An 8712-nucleotide genomic window follows, 5' to 3' on the forward strand; every position below is an offset into this window, starting at 1 on the left:
GTGTCCCAATGCCAGGTGATTGTGTGCTTTAACCTTTTAAAGTCAAGGCCACCCTGGGCCAGATGAGTAGAAGGACACAGAAGAACCCTCCTCTGCTGCATGCCTCTGCAGCTGTGATGTTGATGTAGCAACTATATAAACTCTTGTCAGTGATTTTGCAAATTGTGCTTTTTTCAGACCTTAAATGGAGGCCCCTTGGTGGATCCTTGGCATCCACACGTTTTCTCAGGCTTTCAAGGAGACAGGAAGGAGGAAACGGAGCTACTTGTCAGAGCCATTACGCTTCCCCTTTCCTGTACCTCTCTTTGAAACAGTTCAGCTGCTCTCTCATCTTTATTTCCTGTCCCAAGCATTAGTTCACTCCCTAGGGAAAGGTGTGGAGAAATTGATTTTCTTGCCATCTAAAATCCACACTGGAAAAGCTCAGGAGACAGCACAATTTGCTGTGTTGGAAGGAATGGAATGAATAGCAAGGAGAGAGGAGGTCACAAGCTAGCAATGGAGGCTGAGGGAAGCACCTCACTGTTATGGCCTCAGAAATCAGGTGTTCCCAGAGATGATGAAGTGGTGCTGTGGAGTGTAGGATCAGTGTGGGGTGCAGAGCTAACGTCTCCTCCCGTCTGTGCTAAGGTTAAAGAAAATGGATTGTGAAACTACACTGACTTTGTCTAGCAAACAATTCTCATAGACTGACCTTTGTGCTTAATGCAACAGCAAGCTTTTTACAACCAGCAAGCACTGAATTGCCTTTACTGAAGTACTGAGCACTCACTGGCACATGGATTTCAACTGCCTGAATTAGGTCATGCTTGCATGGTATTTTCTGGCACATAATGACAGGATGAGAAGAAAACGGCCTCACATTGTGGCACAGGAAGTTTGGATTAGATATTGGGAAAGAATTCTACATCATTGCAGTTGCCAAACATTAGAACACGGCTTCCCAGGGAAGTGGTTGAGTCACTATCCCTGGATAAAACAAGCGCATGTGGCACATTTAGAGACAGGGTTTAGTGATGGACTTAGCAATGTTTCAATAACAGCTGGATTTGGTGATGGTAACAGTTTTTTCCAACCTACATGATTTTGTGATTGAAATTATATTCTACACAAAACTAAGTAAGAACAAGGCATCACCAGCCCTGGATAGAGTTCAGGTGTTCTGACACTTGTATCAAACGCTGACAGTGTACCTAAGGGGGCTGTCACATAAACAGAGCTTGATAAGGTTGTGTGTGTTTTATGTAAATACTTAGAGACTGGAAAAAACATGAAAGGGGAAATAAATGAATAAAAATTAAGCCAGCTCTGTATGGAGAAAGTAAATATGATTCCACTTATGAGAGCTTTTCCTGGGGTACCCACTGCCTGTGCCACCAGAACCATGTACACAGCTCCTGGCAGGGGGTGTTCTTAACTGTGCAGTCAGTGTAGTCTATCACCACCAAAACATTGCCAACTTGCTCAAATTTATCCTTGTCTTAAAGTGCTACACATTGGGGAAAAAAGAAAATTGGCTAATATGTAAACTGTCTTGTAACTTCCTCCTTTGCTCTTCACACTCTCAGCCCAAGTGTTTGTCATGTGCCTCTCTGCCAGTAAAGGTCCTGACAAGATAAACAAGTTCACACATCATGGGACAAATTTTCACAGCCTTTTTGCATGCTTGTTTGTTTGCTTATTTGTTTTCTTAGCTATCCCTTAGTTGTGTCACAAGGTTACTGTGCCTCCACGTGCACCTGCAGGAGCCCTCCATGTAGTTTTGCCATCCTTGAAGAAGTAGGTACAGGATTTTCACCTCACTTAGACTTAAATGCCTGCTGCTTTGATTCAATATCACAGTCATAGCACCACATTTTCTTTAAATGCTATCATAAAGAGAAATCTCAGACACAGAGAAGCTATGTCTAACCAGAACTTCCCCTAGTGATTAAAAGCACTAGCTGTGCTCGCCCTCCAAAGGTAAAAGCAATTAAACTCATACACAGCCCCAAAAGAAATAAAATTTAAAAGTGCTCATCTGTGATCATTTCCCTTCTATACATCCCATTAATCTGTTGGGAAGTTTAGTAATCTTCACATGTATGCTTACAGTAAAAATACTGTGTACATGAGTATTTTTACAATACAGTAAAAATACACATTTGATCTTCCAGGACCATTGTTCCTAACTCTTCAGCAGTCATTTCAAATGCATGCCCAATTTTATTTTCCTTGGCTATCCATTCTTTCTAAATTCACAGTTCCAGGAAACAGAGAACTCCATTGGAGCTCCCTTTATTTTAATTTTAAAGTATTTTTAAAAAGATTTTCCAGTTAGACAAAGGAATGCAATACATTCTCCTTGGCAACAACCATAAGATCTTGATATCTGACTAACTGTGCAACGGCTGTAGAGTGCTGAGCCAAACAGGAGGTATCTGACTCACACTGGCCACTTAAAGTGCTGGTTTTGCACAGTGAAGGTATCGTGGAGCACACAGAGTGAGCATGGAGCTTGGGAATCAGCAACATCAATCCCTAGGAAAGCAGGCTTCATTCATTCTGCTGTTCATGGAAAGTTTTGTTATGGGAATAGGTGTTTGTTGAAGCAAGCTCTGTGATCTGGAAGGGGAGGAGACCAAATAAACAGTAACTGGAATGAGTCGCAGAGGTAGGAGGTGAAGTCAAATAGATGAAGCAATATATTGAAGTGCCAGTGTGTGTACTGATACCAGCCAAGCTTTCATTCTTTTCCACAAGCACCCCAAGAGAATTAGACAACCATTGCAATAGGTGTCCTGCAGTTGAATAGGAACAGGAAGGGGAAAATAAGGATCTTCAGTTACTCATTGGAGCACAATGTTAAGCTGTTACCCTTGGGTGAAGTTGAGATGGAGTAGGGATCAGTTCAGGATCTCACAGGGAAAGGGATTATTCCTAATCAGGGCATGGTTGGGCTTTTCCAGGAACATAAGAGATCTTCGTGGAGAAAACTCAGATGGCAGAGACTTACAGAGACGCCTACTTTTCCAAATTTATCAACATTTTTTTTTTGTTACCTTGGCCATTTATTAGATGTAATTTGTTTGGCTTATGCTTCTGTTGTTTGAAAATAACAAAAGGATATTTGATAAATTAGTGGTGGGTCAGCAAACTGTCACTTCAGCTGAAGCTAGAACAGACACCTGGTCTTTATTCTATCTAATGAATTATTGTGTTGGGAGACTTGCTGCAATTGAACTGTGAAATAATTAATAGAATATGAAAAATGTTATCAGATACTGTTTATTTATTAGCAGCAGGCTAATAAATTATAAATGTGTTGAATCCAGTAGAGAGGGAAACAGCAACTCTGGCACTTGAGGAAGCAGATATTTTCTGCAGCAGTGCACTGGACTGTCCATGTCTGTGCAAAAAGGATGTTGCAGTCAGGAAAAGGGACTGAAAGGAGCTATTCTGATCAACAGTTGAAAATGGGTATTCTGAGGAGAGGCTGAAAGTGCTTATCTTGTCTAGTCTGGTAAAAGAAAAAGCTAAAACAGAAACATCTCCACTCTGCAAATATGTTCATAGTTTTTAAACCAAAAAGTAAAGTTTAAACATAATCATGAAATACAGAATGTTCCTGACTGAATTAAGGCTAAAAATTACAAGAAAGTTTCTGATTTTCATGAGATTAGACCTTGGAACAGCTTCAGACTAAAATTAATGGGAGTAAAAATCTAGTTAAGTGTAATAAAGTTTGTTTATATTATAAATAATTATTAAAGAATAGTTATTAAAGACTATTTTGCCAGAAAAGGGTTCTGGTAATCTCTCTAGATTATGAGTACACTGAAGAATGTGTATAAATATTAGCTGCTAAGAGTATTGTATTTTAGAGCTTGTTTTTCTTGTAAAGTGTATTATTGACAGCCTCCAAACCTTTCATTTTTAAAGTTGTAGACAAAAAGCAAACTACATCGCCATGAAAGAAAAAAGTTCTTCTGACTATACTTTGAAATAGTGCCAAAAGAGAAATAAAACCTGGTAAAAGAAAAAAAAAGAGCACTTGATTTAATGAGAAGTCTTTCTGATTTCTACTGGACATGTGTAAGCATACTGAAACAAAATGCCCTGCAGAGCTGCACACAGACTGGCACAATTCTGACATAGTAAGATCAATAAAGGGATGGCATGTCTCATTACATCAAATAAGAAGTCACTTGTTAAAAGGAAAATTGTCAAGACTGGTTTAGATTGTGGAATTGTGCCTGAGACTGATCTGTAACAAACTTACACAGGGCACTGTAGAACATAAGTAGAACATAATTGCTACTCAACAAACAGGCAGCTAACCAAGCGTTTAGTAGTATTTGTGATTTTGTTTTTCTGATTTTTTCCTGAGAAAAAGACTTTCCTAAACTTTTCTACAGTTGTTTTTGGTTTGCTGAAGAACAGCACAAATTTTGTGGTGGTTTTCTGTTATTGGGAGGAGAGCCATATAAAGAGGAATTAAACATCACGCACGTGTCAGGAAATGGAATGGTGTCCAAGTTTTTGAAAGATAAATTGCTTGTTGGTAGAGTTGTTTCATTAAAGTTTAGGGCTTGACATGCTTCAGTGATCTCAGTCCTAGGTGGAGGGTAACAAAGCTTGGGAAGAAGGGTATACAACTGATACTGGACACAAGGAGTACAGATTTACAGGCCGCAGGGACATTTGGCAGAACTCCTAAGGGTGGGTCGTTACAATCTCACAAAACAAGGAATAAACTAACAGAGCCAACTTGGCAACTGTGCTGAATCCTCTCCAGCTGGGTAAAAAGCAGTTCTGGCAGGGAGAGATCATGACCACCAACTCATGACATGAACCACTGACCAAAGAAACCCACCGACTCAAGAGAAGAGAAAGACTGACTATACCCACTAATTAGCATAAGAAGCAAAGAAATCATTCAACCAATTAAGACAGAATATTAATTAATAAGAGAACTAGGTAACTTGTAGCCAATGAACATTAATGCCTTTGTTTGCTAAAATGCAATAAATAGAGAAAATTTTTGTAAGTCAGTGTGCTGATTTTGTGGATTTGCCACCCAGCACCGCTCTTTGTGCAGAGCTGTAAATACATCAAACACCTCAGCCTGTGTGGGGATCAGCCTCTTGCACACCAGGTTAAAGAACCCATTTTGAAACAACAGGAGCATCTCTGAAATGATGTGCAAAGATAAAATCTCTCCTCTAAGATGTGTAAAGCTGGCAGGGCCATGCAGGTATGTTTTGTACAGACTACACAGGTACAGTTTTTTTATTGATTTTTCTCTAAACTATTGATGTTCAGTCACAGAGTTAATAATCAGTTTACAGGGGAGAGAATAGGAACCAGGCACCACAGAGGGGTGTATGAATACCGTAGCTATAATACCACAAGGGTGTGTTAGGTTAAACTGCAGCTTTTGCATTCCAATGTGTTTTATTTGGGAGAAAAAGCTTTCTATAAATCAAACAGCAGCAACAGAGACAGTTGAGTCCCCTCTGCTTGGACTGGCAGAGGCAGAAAGTCACTGGTGCAGGCATGCACATCACACTCCCCAATGCATAAACACACATGCATTCATGGATCCCCTAGGCACCAGCATGACCCCTCTGATGGTCACCTACCCTCCCTTGCCTCCCCCACAGGTGTCCCAGTTGCTGGTTGGTCCGGATGGAGGCACACTGCAAACACCCATGCACTCACATCTCATTCCACAGCCACCCCTTGTTCACAAGGCCCTCAGGCATGGCAGCACTGACTCCCTGTCAGCGTGATGCCCCAGCCTGAGGCCCCCTTACTCACTGGCTGGTCCAGCTTGAAGTTTGCTGGTAAGCACACACACACTCTCCCCTGACTCTTTGGGGAAGATACAGACACTTGCCGCCAGCAGCTGGCACAGGCTGTGACCCACAGCCCTGGTGCAGAGCCCCTCACTCAGCTCACTCACCCTGGGAGGGACAGACTGCTCATGCACAGGGCTCAGACAGACAAACACACTCATTGGACCTGTTCACATCTAACAGGACTCTTCATAGCTTTTTCTGCCTACCACCCTCTTTGTTCCTCCATGCACCCCTTTGCCTGTTTTCCCACGGGGATTTGCACACCTTATCCCATTCCTGTAGGTATCCTTGTCCAGGTCTCCCCTGGCCTGCAGTCCCAGCTGTTGCAAAACCCAGGGTCTTGGAAGTAGATCCTGTTTGTTGGCAGTTTATATACAGACACAAACAGGACAGGACAACTGGAATCAGCGTCGAGAGCGGTTTATTTCAACATCAGTCTCATTACATTGTTATGACAATGGAGACAGAAGATGTGATTAGCTCGCTGGCTTACACAGCATGCTAAGGAAACTTAATGTTACAACATTCTATAAGACAGTCTCAGTTTAAGTTTCAGCCAATCACATAGGGCAAAAGTACATTGATAGTAGTTTTGTCTAACTGTATGAAGCACTTGTAACTGTGGTTAAAACAATAGCGGTTTATTTTCTCATACAATGGTTCGTTTATAAAAGACAAAGCACAGAGCTCTATTCATAATTAACTTTCTAAAATATACATTAAATAAACTTGTTGCAACCTAGAAAGCTCATCTACATAGCTCTTATTGTTCTATTTCTTATGTCTTCCCTACAGCTTAGAAAACTTTTCTGCTGCCTTAACACTATTCACAAATCTGCTGTCTAAAGCCTGTCTTTTTTACTACCTTCTTAAAACTTTCTGATTTTTATAGATTCCTACAGATCCCTTCCAACCCAAACAAAACAAAGGTGAGCCAATTTTCCAACACTTACATAATAAAAAAGTTGTTAGCACTAGTAGAATTCATCTGATTGCTCTGTGAGGTTTGTTCAGCTCAACTAGACTTTATGGTGCAAATAAACATCAGTGAAAATGAATAGAAAATTTCAAGCTGTTAGCTGGAGAGATCCAGGAGAATTTAAACACAGTGAAGTATCTTACTAATTCCTTCAGCTGGGATATCCTTCTATCTATCCTTACTATCCTTCAGTTTGGGATAAGGCTTTAATAGGATCCAGAAATTATTCTGATAGAGAAAAATAAGAGGCATAACTTGAAATCTGATTGATCTGTAGAGAATTTTGCTTTCCTGAGAGATCAGATAAAAATAAAGACATTGAGATTGGACAGGGAAGAAATGAAAGTATGTGGGCATGAAGCTACCTTTGGTCAGGTGCATTTTGGTCTGTTGAAGGAGGCTGACAATGTATGCACAGGCTCAGGATTGTGTAGGAAAGAGTGAAGATCAAGAAAATTTGAAGAGTGTCCATGGGAAGATGCTGTTTCCAGATATTTTCAAGGACAAAAGGCACAGCATTGATGCTTGCTGGCCAAAAGGGGTGGCCAGCTGGGTTGCTGCCACACTGTCATCTGGTATGCTAACAAGTACATAAAAAGTATAATATTGCTACCAGTAAGGACCAGAGTCCAGAACTCCCCTTCTACTGATCACTGGCCTTCACAGCCAGGCTTCCTCTCTCCCTGGCCAGGTGCATCTCCAGCATGGGGAACGGGCAGTGGGGAGTGCCACCCTCTGGAATCCTGCATAGATTCCTTCATTGGAGCCCCTGGGGCAACAGCAAAGGTTTTGCTCAGCAAAAATGTATAATGAAGGCTATGTGTGGCAGCGTGTTTGTACATGAATGGTCTTCAGAGTTTTGGCTTCTCTATGATAGTTGTATCTTTGCTACTTGCAGTCTGTGGTTATCTCTTTTTCCTTCCCTTTCTTTGGTCCATACAGAATGTCATGCCTCTGAACTTCACTGGGAAGATGAGCAGAACTGAGGGAGAAGGCATTTGAATTGCTGAGACTGCAAAGCTTCCCTGCAGCTGGCAGACACAACTGCAGTCGTGCACCTAGGGCACCTTTTGGGGTGGAAACAGCCAGAGCTGCTGCTCCAACAGAGGCCTCTGTGCAAATCAGATGTACTTTGTGAACACGGTGGTAAGGGACATGTGGCAGAAAACAATACTCAGAAGGGTGTGAAGAACAGGAAGGAAAAGTAGAAAACTCCCCAAAGCTATGTACAGAGGAAATAATTAATAGGAAATTAAACAAAGAGCAGGAACATTTTAGGAAAAGCAGTGCTTCAGAGGGAGCTTGACTGTATTAGAAAACACATTTCTTCTGGTTGTTTGCTTCTTACTATTTTCAGGTTCTGACAGAAAAGAAATGATGCTCATTTCAAACTTTTTGCTTATAAAGGAAACCGAAATCCCTGAAAGTTTCTGTAAGTTAGAATCAAAAGAAGTAACAGTGTGTTCACTAAATAATAGCAGACACGAGATAAACAATGAAAACCCAAGATAGCATTTCATACACTGTGAATCTTGTTAATATAAAGTAAATATGAGCTTTACTTTTACTTTACAGATTGAGGATAAAATCTTCATTTTCATATTAGTCTCTCAAAATAGCAATAATATGCTATGAAGGAAAAAAATCAGTTTTTAAAAAATTTTCATCCTTTTTCTCCTAATGCTATGCATTTTGAACAAAATTTAATAAATGTTAAGATATGCAATGAAACTCTACTCAGCTGTTAAGCCATGGACAGGAAAGTACTGCTTTTCACAGGATTGTCTGTGTCAGTGATGTTGGGCTAAGTCTGAATTTTGCCAGTAGTTTTGGGCTGCAAAACAGTTCCTATGCTTTTGATTAACTTTTTTGGTTTCTGGGTGGAAGCCA

The sequence above is a fragment of the Zonotrichia albicollis genome, chromosome 3 (genome assembly GCF_047830755.1).
Source record: "Zonotrichia albicollis isolate bZonAlb1 chromosome 3, bZonAlb1.hap1, whole genome shotgun sequence".
NCBI classification, from domain to species: Eukaryota; Metazoa; Chordata; class Aves; order Passeriformes; family Passerellidae; genus Zonotrichia; species Zonotrichia albicollis.